Below are 12395 nucleotides of genomic sequence, written 5' to 3'. Positions count from 1 at the left end.
ATTGCAGCCACTGATTTGAAAGGCCTTTGCTCATTTCCCTAGCACTCTCTTCGCCCAGCCATGGTACCAGTAGACAAACATCGGCTTAGAAAAGCTGCGGCGCTGACTCTGTTTTTGAGCAAGTTAACTATCCCACTGCAAATGCAGGCTGTGGGTCCAAACAACGGCCTGTGACTAAGAAGGAAACGCCAGTTATTTTCTTTCTCGCTGAGTTCAAATGCAGCCCCACTGCCTTCCCTCTGGGATGGTCTCCAGCTTGGGATGCTAGCCTGGTCCTGGAGGTTTGCTGTCCAATGTCTATTCCTGTCAGTGACAAGGTGAACCTGGCTCGGAGTTTTTTAATGTGATAGCCTGCCTCTTTAATATGGAAGCAGACTGCCCCTGGTTTCAGAAATGGGTCACACATATGCAAAGCCACAAAAGTGGCTGAGAACAGATGTAAAGAAGACAGATTTGTTGCGTGTTTCCTTCTGTGGATGCTGAGAGCGGCCTGGAGACAGCTTGCCAAGGACTCATGATGGCTTCTCCAGGACCTTCAGGTCTTTTTGGTCCTTTCTTTGCTTGAAGGGCCAACTTTTCAGCCACCATTTTGTGACCCCCTTGCCATGTCAAATCCAGAGTTCTGCCCATGCCTCTGCTCCCAGCCACTAGCTCTGGCTTCCTCCTCCTTCTTACCTTGTCTTTAGCCTTGTTCTGTGTCTTTCCATCTGGTGTCTGAGCTCCCATTCTCCTTGCCTACCTGTGTGGGCCCTCATGCCCTTCATGTCACCTGGCACACATTGTCCCTTGCTGTCATCTGCTGGTTTGACTTCTCCTCTCTCTCTAGAGCCAGTAGCTCTTCCTATATTCCAGAACTTCCTGCCTCTTCTCCATTGCAATGTGCATTTGCTCCATCAATCTGCATTTCTCGCCAATGTTGAGAAACCAAGTGTTTATTTTCCTGTGTATTTTGTAAACTCTCACAGAGTTTAGTTTGTAACTCAGTTTCCCAAACTTTCCCCAAACTCAGTTATCTCAGTTTGGGAAATGAAGGAAGTCCCAGGCCTTGGCCCTGTGATTTGGGACACCAGTCCATCTTAATGAAGACCTGCACATTGAGGCTGCTTCTCTGCAGAAACCACTGTGAGCTTCGCCATCTTTGTACTGTACCTTTGCGAACTGGTAGCAGCAATCTGTAAAAATGCCCATGCCATTCCCCAAGGAGATCATTACCTCACTCGGTTGTAAACTGCATTTTCATCCATTGATGGTGGTTGAAGTTCTTGTTATCAGTATTATTATTTTGGGCCTCATTGCCTTTCTTGGTTAAGCGGACTAGGTTTTTAGATGGAATTTTTGTGTTGTTTTTGTTTTTGTTGGGCCCAGGGACTGAACCGAGCCTTGAGTATTCCGGGTCAGCACTTTCTTATTGGGCTCCATCCCCAGAATTCTTTAAAAGGTTTTGACTTGTAACAGAATCTCCTATGTTACCTAGGCTAGCCTTAAACTTCTCTGTTTAGTCCTGTTAAACTTCTCACCCTTATCCCCTGGAATGCTAGGATGATGTGTGGGCAGGGCCACACATTCTGCGCCTGATCTCTGCTCTTAGGATTATACTAATGTTTGCACAGGCCAGGGTGTGCTCTTCCCTTTGGTTCACAAGTTGAAGAACAGGAGAACCTGAGGCTTTTTGCGTTTCCGTCTTTAAACAAGGTGATAGAAGGCACAAGGGAGACGTCAGATTGTTACAGTGCTCCGTTCACAAGCCCTGTCAAGCCTTCTGGATCCTGGTGGGAATGCTTGCTTTCCTTGCAGTCTGTGGTCATTGGCTTCTTCTGTAAGGAGCAGAGACTGTCTGTTGTCCAAACTCCTGTGATGAAATCCATGACTTTGTATGCTAATGTTAAACCTGAGACTTTCCAGGAGAAAGGCCAGTTCCACAATTATCCAATTAAAGCAAGCTTTATTTAGTACCGAGCAGGAATAAGGATTCTGGCCAGGGCCGTACCCAGGACTCCTAGAGAATGGCCCCAATTTTAGGTCAGTCAGGTGCTCATAGAGGCAAACCCCCACAAGGCTACGGTACTTCCCACCTTCGTCCAATGAGGGTAGGAAGATGTACATCCTGACATTCTTCCTGCCCACATATCTCCCGCCTCTGCTTGTGATTAAGCATCTTGTACAGTTAGGGTGTCAACCTTGTTTATTGAAGTGAAAATATGTGACTTGTTATCTTACAAGAACCACAGCCTCCAGCCTTTCGGCAAGTTGTCTGTCCTTGCACAAGTGCGGCTTACAGTTTAACTTTAACCCTTACAGATAGCCTAAAAAAGTAATAAAGGGAGGGAGGAAGGGAAGTGGAGAAAAGGAAGGAAGAGGAAGAAGAGAGAAAGAAGCAAGCCAGACTTCTCTTGACTATGATTTGACTTCCTGACCCATTCCCAGGGATGGGTCTTTAGATCTCGGTCTAATGTGATCAGCATCATTGATGCCAAAAATAAAAAAGGTGACATTACCATATTACTATGGACCACACACATGGGACAAACATCAAATAGAAACACAAACAGTCTGGCTATGCACTGCATAGCTGAGCACTGCCCGCTATCCACTGCACCTTAGAATTAATCCAGCAACAGTTAGTGCATTCTCTTCGGATCCAAACGCTCTTGTTCTTGCAAAGAGGGCATGATTTAAGACAGCTCTCTCTGTGTCTCCGGCAGATTCTAAGTAAACCTGCTAGACTTGTTGAGATTGCTTCATGGCCGTGAATTGATATTTTAATGGCTAACCCTGATTGCTGTTATAAAATGGTGACCTATATAAATATTTACTAGTACTTTAAATGGATCTGTGGGATTCCTCGTGGCAGCATGTTATAATTTATAACATTCAATAAATACTTCACATTTCTTTTCTAATTAGCAGTTGGAATAAACAGATACTTGTTGGTTTTTTTTTTTTTTTAATTCTTTCGGTCTGGGTTGAAAAGGGTTTGGAAGGAGGAGTCTGTGATCACTAACTTTAAAATATATGTTACTGAAAGGCTTTCATCTACCTTTGTTTTAAAATTCCTTCGTTTCTAATAAAATTCTAGGCAATGTTAGCATGGCCCTGCTGCCTGAAGTCCTGGGAGAACGGAGACTTGCAACACACCCTTGGCTAGAGCAATAGCAGCTTGAACCATTTTATCTGGGCCCGTGTGAGGTAAAGTGAAACCTATTGAAAACAGGGGTGTTATTAATAGCCTCAATTCAGTGAGAAGAATTCAAAGGTTCGTCTGTACCGCCGTCCTACCCTATAGGTAAATCGGTCCTGTAATCAAGATCAGGAGGGGAGGGGAAGTGTAGCGGGATGGACACCACATGGAAATGATATGCATGGTGTACATGGTAGTCTCTGTGACGATGACTGCCCTTTTGTGAGTGTAGACACCCGTTGCTCTTCTGGCAGCTCTTGTGGAGAATATGACATAGGGACCCCGCAGGAACACAGTCTGAGATAATCATCTTAATCACCCGGCAACAGCATCTGTCTTTCAGATTAGACATCTAAACTATCCTGTCTCCCCTCCCTATGCATTCTCTGTCTACCAGGGTATTGCAGAGGTATGGGGTGGGGACCGGGGAGATGCTCCCGTTTTTTAGAACATGACCTGACCTGGGAAGATACATGAAGTTCCCCTTGAGAGGAGAACCCCGAGCCCCATGTGCTGAAAGCATGGCAGGAAATGTTGGGGCTCAGTTTAGAATGGAGATTTGTCTTTTCCCACAGAGCCCAACCCAGTGCCCGGCATACACTAGGCCAACCAAGCAATGGGTGTTCATTGCTGTTAACAATATTGATTTAAAGACATACTTGATGGTTTCAGTGCTCAGCCATATGTGGAAAATTCTGTCTTAAGAAAAATAAGCCAAACTCCTTGACTGTAAGACTACTGGATGCATCCCGTGCTGGGGCACACTGAGTTTCCGAGGGATTGACACAGGATGTGTGTCCAACCGGAGAAGCTTTTAAAGCTACGGGACTTGGATTGCTGTGAGCCATTGGGGAAGTTCTGGCAGGAACAACAAATGCCTTTTAGTGGTGATGCAGTCAGGAAGGCTGTGTGTGGTGGTGGTGGGGGGTGTGCTCTAGGTTTACTGGCACCTCTATTCATTCCCATAGCAAATTACCACTAAGTTAGTAGCTTAAAACAGCACACATTTGTTAGCTGGAGATTCTGGAAGCCAGAGAAGCAGGCGGCAGGCACTCCTTCCCGGGGCTGTAGGGCAGAATCGGTTTCCTTGTTTTCTACTTCTTCTCCCCAGCTTTTGGAAAGATTTGTGTCCTCTAGCCCATGTCACTCATTCTTCTGACTGCCACCTCTGTCTCCTGGTCCAGCAAACCCCTGGGATGACCTCTGTTCTCCTAAATAAGTCAAGACGCAGCCCCACCTGGCATCTTGCCTGTAGAGCCCCTTTGCCATGGCAGATCATTTATAAAACAAGGATAAGGAATATGGGTGTCCCTAAGAAACACTTCCACACACGCCCATGCCTGTGCAAGTCATGCTGAGAGATGAAAAGGCTCAGAGTTTAAAACCAGACCCACACTTACAATCTCCATATACTTAGAGGAACGAGGCAGGCAGATTGGTAGTCCAATTCACCATAACTCGGGCAGCTTAGTGAGTACCTTCCTTAAAATAATATAAGAAATGGGGCTGACAAGATTGCTCAGTAGGTAAAGATGGATGTTGTCAAGTCCAACAATCTGAATTTGATCCCCAGGACCCACATGATGGGGGAAGAGAACTGACGCCTGCATGTGATTGGTTGTGTGCCATGCTTGCATACATGTGAAATAATTGAATAAGCACAATAAAATTTGAAAGATAGTGATAATACAAAAAACAAAGACAGATCACTAATGTAAAAATAACTTGAAGACTAAAATTAGGGTGAGGGATAGAGTTCAGTGGGAGAACAGTTGCCCAGAGTCTGCAAGGGTTGAAAAGAAGCCAGGAAGCAGGTAAGAGTAGGCATGAGGATTTGGCGGAAGGACGCTTCTCTTTACTGGTGAGAACAGCTGCAGAGTCACCAGCACAGCATCTGGGCAGAAGCGCATTGCTGCCATGCCTTCCTGCAGGCAGAGTTCCTTCAGACTTGGGCGGCAACTGTCTGGGCATTACCCAGACTTTTAAGTAGTAGGAAATAGGACACTAGCATAGTTGAGCAGGAAGATGCCAGAAGGGGAGGGCTGATTAGGAAGCAGCCAGGTCCAGTAGCTACCAAGTGGGCTTCTGGGAGACTCTGCTTAGAAACCAAGGTGGCTCGTGGGCAATCCCCACTGCTTGTGTTTGTCTCAGCCTGTGCAGAGGGTCTCGTTAAAGCAAGGATGCCCTTCTTTCTTAACAGGCATAAACAGCCTCCCTTGACAATAATCATTTTTTTTTCTAAAACTTGCTTAGTAAAATGGATTCCTGTGTTCGTGGTTAAGCATTAAAATTACTTGGTCTAGTATCCAGAAAAAGCTGCTGTAACAATTTGGTGCTTTTGTTCCATTGTCTTCTGCATGATATTGTCAAACCACAGTGTCACTTCTGAGCTTTAGTTAAGCTTTTGTTCCTGACATATGTTTAATCCTTTCAGAGCAATGGATTTTCCCAATGCATTAAATATTCATCAAAGCATGATTATTTAATGAGCTGATATAATCCTCTGTGTGTGGATATATAATCGATTGCATGCATTTCCTGACAGAATGAATAGTAGAGCCTTGCACAGCCTCATACCTTGGGTTCTGTCACCTTCTTAATGAAATTCCTAAACATGTAGTCATCAGTCTTCAGGGCAAGGCCGGTTCGGGCATCCTCTCCACTATCACTTAGAATTTTTGCTGGAATCATCCTTGTGGCTTCCTGGCAGTTTCTCTAGTGCCAGGTTTCTTGCTAGCCCCCTAATGGCTCCCTCAATCAAAATATCTCTTTCCTTGCTCTCATCTCTGTCCTTCTTCCATCTCGACTATCCCGTTCCCTCAAGTTCTCCTCCCACTTCCCTTCTCCCCTCCTCCTCCACTTCTGCCCTCCCTTTTCCTATGACACCATGCTTCCAATTTTGTCAGGAGAGCTTGTCTATTTCCCCTTCCCAGGTGGATCTATAAATGTTTCTCTTAGAGTTCACCTTGTTACTTAGCTTCTCTACGGTCATGGACTATAGGCTCGTTATCCTTTTCATTATAGCTAGTATCCACTTATGAGTGAATACATACCATGTTCATCTTTCTGGGTCTGGATTACCTCACTCAGGATGGTTTTATCTAGTTTCATCCATTTGCAAGCAACTTTCAAAATGTCATTGTTTTTTACCGCTCAATAGTACTCCATTATGTAAATGTACCACTTTTTTTTTTTTAAATCCACTCTTTGGTTGAGGGGCATCTAGGTTGTTTCCAGGTTCTGGCTATTACAAATAATGCTGCTATGAACATAGTTGAACTAGGAAGACTGTGGGGCCACTGGCAATGGCATCAGGATTTGTGCCTGCTGTTTGTACTGGTTTTTTGGGACCCCATTCTCTTTGGGGGATGGATACATTGCTCAGCCTAGATATAGTGTGGAGTCCTTGGTCCTTCCTTAGAGCAATGTGCCTTACCATCTCTGGTGTAGTGAGGGGCTCCGGGCAGGCCTGCTTTTCATCCTGCCCGGCTCCTGGCCACCGGCTAGCTTTACCCAAAATAATTATACAGAAACTGTATTCTTTTAAACACTGCCTGACCCATTAGTTTCAGCCTCCTACTAGCTAATTCTCACATCTCTTGCTTTAACCCATATCTAATAATCTTTATAACACCATGAGTGGTGTCTTACCAGGAAGGATTCAGCCTGTCTGTCCTGGTGGCTGGCTTCATGGCGACTGTCTCACTGAGGAGAGGCATGGTGGTCTGGCTCAGAGAGCAGAGGCATGGTGATTTATTAACTTCCCTTCCCAGCATTCTGTTCTGTCTACTCCGCCCACCTAAGGGCTGGCCAATCAAATGGGCCAGGCAGCTTCTTCATTAACCAATGAAATCAACTCAAACAGAAGAACCTCCCACATCATTTCCCCTTTTTCTGTTTAAACAAAAAAGAAGGCTTTAACTTTAACACAGCAAAATTACATATAACAAAACAGTTATCAAGCAAGAATTACAGTTACAATATTTATATCTACCTTATCTTTTATCATAACTAAGAAAAAAATATAATTATCTATTCTTCAACTCCATCAAAGACTAGAAGTACACAATATTACCTAGGTGAACAAGAAGTAAGCTACTTCCAAAACTCTAGAAATAACAGACATCTCGCTGCCTGGACAGTCACCCAAAGTTCTTTTGTGCTGTTGGGTCATCCATCTTCGGCCTACAGGCCCATAGTATCCAGCAGATATTTCCATGAAGCAGGAAATTTCAAAGGCAGTTGTCACTATCTGCTGTGTCCTGCAGAATGTCTCGCAGACTCTTTCATGAATCAGGAACCCCGAAAGATCATCTCACATTTAGGCAAGTTCAGCAGTCCTCTCTCTGCGGGTTCTTTGTGTCCAATTTATGCCAACAGTCCAGGCAAGAGCAGTTTCTTGCCCAAATGGCTATCAAACTCCATAAGTAGCCTCTTCGATGCCCATCTTCCTCTTGAAGTAGATTGGTGCTGCCAGGAGCAGACATGTCTCATTGTCATGAAAAGCCCTAAGTTATTAAAACATTTAAAATGCCATATTCTATAGTCTTTGAAAGATATTAAGAATGCCTATCTAACTGCAATATATCTCTATATATCTAGAAAATCTAACATAACTACAAGCCTTACTATTATTGATGATTATCCATTAACAACCTATATTTCCTGATTATACATTACATTTTTAAATGAACTACACAATCACGATACCTTAATCAAGATCAGACATACATATACATATAACAAAATTGACCTTAAAATCCATACCAATGCAAATTATTCATATCTATATCATATCCCCCTTTAAATGTAAAAGAACATTTATAAACAATATTTGGGAATATGGGCGCAGTTATTTCTCTCCAAACTGCTTCCTGCTGAATGGGGACGCTGTTAATCAGATCTTTCATGGTGTAACCTGTGTGCCAGGTTCATCTCAGTCATCAGTTGGGTGAAGTAATTTTCTGAAGGTGTTCACAGCAACCTTTCAGGAGGGCGTGGTCTATCATACCATATTGGGACAGAAGCAATCCACATGGTCCCATTTTCTGTAAAAACAAAAGAAACTCCTTTCCAAAGCATCATGTCCTTAGGTCCAAATTTTAAAGTCAAGGTATTTTCAAAATACCTATGTTGGATTAGTTCAGCAGCATTTATAAACAAATATCTTTTAACATCTGTTGCTTCTTCCTCAGTATTCAAACAATTCAAAGAGAGCATAATAGTATACAGCATCAAGATTCTTTGTGTATTTTCCATCTTTGTACAGCTTTATTTTAACCTGTATTTTGGTTATTTTTACTTTTTTTATTTTTTGACAAGTTCTCTGTATATCTTTGACCTGGAGTAACTCTGCAGACCAGGCTGTCCTTGAACTCTCAGAGATCCACTTGCCTTTGCTTCCCAAGTGCTGGGATTAAAGGCATATTCTACCACACCTTGAACTCACAGAGATCTGTCTGTCTCTGCCTTCCAAGCATTGGGATTAAAGGTGTGTCCTGCCACACCTTGAAGTCACAGAGGTCAATCTACCTCTGCCTCCCAAGTGTTGGGATTAAAGGTGTGTACCATCACACCCAAATTACTCTCTTTTTCTTTTTTACTTTTAAGAACTTTAACCTTTAGCCTGCGTATATTTTTAACACACTGTAAAACATCTAGAGGTTTTCTTTGTCTTTGAATTTCTCCTTACTGTATATCTCTCTTTTTCTGACCACACGAGTCTTTAATTTACCGAACAATATCAGTAGGACCAAAGCCATGGCCTTGACAGCTAGATCCAGCCCATTCCTTAGCTTTCTAACCTCATGGTGGAGGTACCCACTGTAGCCATTTTTATTGCCACAACTCTAAGGCGTTTCAAGGTCCCTGCCAGCAATCAAGCTGCAAAAGTATGTCCACATACAACACTCAAGTCCTCTCTCTGTAGCCGGCCCTCCTGCCTCAAAGAGTCAGAGTTTGCAGCGGCAGGATGGCCCAGAAAGCCAGTATTTTAAAACAGCACAACTTTTTTTCCTGCTACGGCTGAAAACAAATAAGCATGCAGTCAGCTTTTATCAATGCCATTTAAGTGTTTCGTGGCAGGACCTCTTAAGAGATGCAGGGTTTTGCAGCTAAAGCTGAGTCAGGAAGCCTCTCTTAGATGAGAGCACTTGCTAGCCTCTAGCAAGCAAAGCCAGACCCAAAAACATGCTTTACTCTATTCTTTCCCAAGCTTTCTCAGGCTTTCTGTGGATTCAGTTATCCACGTTGGGTGCCATTCTGTAGTGTGGAGCTGCAGGCAGGCCTGCTTTTCATCCTGCCCGGCTCCCAGCCACCCGGCTCCTGGCCGCCCAGCTAGTTTTACCCAAAATAACAATACACAAATTGTATTCTTTTAAATACTGCCTGGCCCATTAATTTCAGCCTCTTACTCACATCTTGACTAACCCATATCTAATAATCTGTGTAACACCACGAGCGGTGTCTTACCGGGAAAGATTCAGCATGTCTAACCTGGCGGCTGGCTTCATCACATCTGTCTCACTGAGGAGAGGCACGGCAGTCTGGCGCAGAGAGCAGAGGCATGGCGATTTATCTCACTTAGGAGAGGTGTGGCATCTGACTGAGCCATCTACCTCACTTCCTTCTTCCTGTTCTGTCTACTCCACCCACCTAAGGGCTGGCCAAGGCAGTTTCTTTATTAAAACAGAAGAACCTCCCACATCACTCTGGGGAGTAGATGAGGGGGTAAGGTAGGAGGAAAGATGGAGGGGATGGGAGGAGGGAAGTGGGAACTTGGATTGGTATGTAAAATGAAAAAGATAGTTTTCTTTTTTAAAAAATAAAACTAAAAAGTGAGAAAAAACATGTCATGAAAGGGCCAGAATTTCTCTTAGATGGTTCAGAAGGGTTTTTGTTTGAAGATGTTTTGTATGCTTAGCAGAAATTTATAAATCTTCTGTAACCTTCTGTGTTCTTTATTCGCTAATCTATTGAAGCGTTGATATTTGCTTATGAATCATCTACGTGTGTTGTAGCTCTGAAAAATATTTTTCTAGTTTGGAATATTACCCTTTCAGCTTTGACTATCGCTCTGTCTGCTATGCGGCTCGTGTTCGTGTTTGTCACTGTGGTCAAGTCTGTCATTGTGACAAATCACGCCACACTTCAAACTAGAAATGTGTTGTGTGATAGGAAGTCTAAGGTTGGAGTCCTGTTATTTTTTCGTGACTCTTTGCAATCTTTTTTAAATTGGTGTTTCAGCCACATATAGTTCATTTTAAATTCAGCCTGAGACAGCAATACATATTTTGATTATTGGGATATCTGGTGACATTCATTGAGTGATTCTTCTTCTCCTTACTGATTCGTCATCGAATTGAATTGGATTGAGTTGGAGCTCCATTTCTGTGTATGGACTTCCCTCTACTTCTTTAGACATTTCACGCACTGAGAAGCTTTTGACGCTTTGCATGGCCTATGACGTTTGCTCAGCAAAGATTCCTGTAAGATGCAAAGGCAGCTGACCCCTCATTGCTCTCTGTTTGGAATGCTCAGCCATAAATACCCTTTTTCAAGTGTTCATATTTAAAAATCCTAGTGTGCTGCATATGAACCAAGTTATCTTGCAGGTGTTTCTGCAATGCTTCCAGTCTTCCCACAGGAGGTCTTGGGCTTTTCACAAGCTACATAAGAAAGAACTGTTCTCCAGAAGGACTTTGGGAGACCACGGTGGCCGGTGAACTGTTTCTTTGAGCAGCCTGTTGTTTCTGGGTACCAAACGTTTTTTCATTGAGTCGTAGTCAAATGATATTTTTCTCTTGTGTTTCTAATTGTTATTATAGGAGAGCTATTGATTTTTCTATTTGGATTTTTGTGTTCTTTTTTATTTATTTATTTTGGGTTTCAAAATAGGGTTTCTCTGTAAGCTTTGGATCTTGTTCTAGAACTCACTCTATAGACCAAGCTGGCCTTGAACTTATGGAGATCTGCCTGCCTCTGCAAGTGCAGGGATTAAAGGCATGTGCCAACACTGCATGGTTGGCACCACCACCTCCAAGCTTGCGCCACCACTATCTGGCTATTTTTCATGTTAAATATTTATTAGTTATAGATTCCTTCCCTTAAATTTGCATTTTATTAGTAAGTAATAGCATTATAACAAAGCAATGATTCTGTTTCCACTCCAAAGTACATGTCTCTACATTGAGAATTGCCGTGGTGTTAGCCAGAATTGCTGCAGCAAGTTGAAAACTCCAGGAATTCTATTCTTGTCTTAATTATGGTTTTAACAGTTTGATTGTTGAGACAGGGTCTCACTAATGCAACACTGACTGACCTGAACTCACTATGTCGGCCAGGCCTGCCTCACACAGAGATCTGCTGTCCCTGCCTCCCAAACTCAGGGATGAAAGGGGTATGCTAACATCCCCTGAAACAATTATTGCTTTTTGATGGCTTTTTCTAACCATACAAAAGAAATGCTATTGCATTACTACTGTTCTGAAAGTTTTATTAAATAAAATTATCTTTGAGGCATTAGGGAGTGCTTTTTATTGTTGTGGAAGCTTATAATCTATGAGGAGAAGATGCTGTGTGTTCTAGTTTCATCCCTGTTGCTCTGATAAACATTCTAACAACAAGTAGCTTAGAGAAGAAAGGGTTTATTTGACTCACCAGGTTACAGTCTATTATTTCAGGGAAGTCACCAGGAACTTAAAGCCCTACATCCATAGTCAGGAGTGGAGACAAATGAGCGAACAGTTCCTTGCTTATTTGCAATCACCTAGCCTTTTCTTGTCTTCTATAGCTTAGAACACTCTGCCTAGGGAATGGTGCTGCTCCTAGTGGGCTGCACCTTCCCACCTCAATTACCAATCAGGATAAACTCCCACAGATATGTCCACAGGGCAACATGGTCGGGCATAGTCCCTCATTAAAACTCCATCCCCAGTGAGTCTCTGTAATGTCACATTGACAGTTAAAAGCTAAGCTTCACTAGAGACAGAGACCCACACTGGAGCACTGGCCTGAGCTCCCAAGGTCCAAATGAGGAACAGAAGGAGGGAGAACATGAGCAAGGAAGTCAGGACCATGAGGGGTGTGCCCACCCACTGAGACGGTGAGACTGATCTACTGGGAGCTCACCAAGGCTACCTAAACTGGGACTGATATAGCATGTGATCAAACTGGACTCTCTGAATGTGGCTGACAAGGAGGGCTGACTGAGAAGCCA

At 43.3% G+C, this 12395-nt stretch overlaps 1 protein-coding gene across 14 annotated transcripts in view; it reads left to right on the top strand.

The window, feature by feature from the left end:
• The window catches only part of Thrb (thyroid hormone receptor beta), a 337850-nt gene that overhangs the window by 38851 nt on the left and 286604 nt on the right, over positions 1–12395 (top strand). For 7 of the 14 annotated variants that reach the window (XM_038348806.1, XM_038348803.1, XM_038348818.1 and 4 more), the window contains exon 2: positions 3077–3186. The exons of the other annotated variants lie outside the window; for them this stretch is intronic. The gene's annotated coding sequence lies outside the window, so the exon portion shown is untranslated. The remainder of the gene's footprint in view (positions 1–3076; positions 3187–12395) is intronic. 14 annotated transcript variants of the gene reach the window in all.

The sequence above is a fragment of the Arvicola amphibius genome, chromosome 12 (genome assembly GCF_903992535.2).
Source record: "Arvicola amphibius chromosome 12, mArvAmp1.2, whole genome shotgun sequence".
Taxonomy (NCBI): Eukaryota; Metazoa; Chordata; class Mammalia; order Rodentia; family Cricetidae; genus Arvicola; species Arvicola amphibius.
The sequence above is the reverse complement of the archived record's forward strand: the minus strand, read 5'-3'. Positions and strand labels throughout refer to the sequence as shown.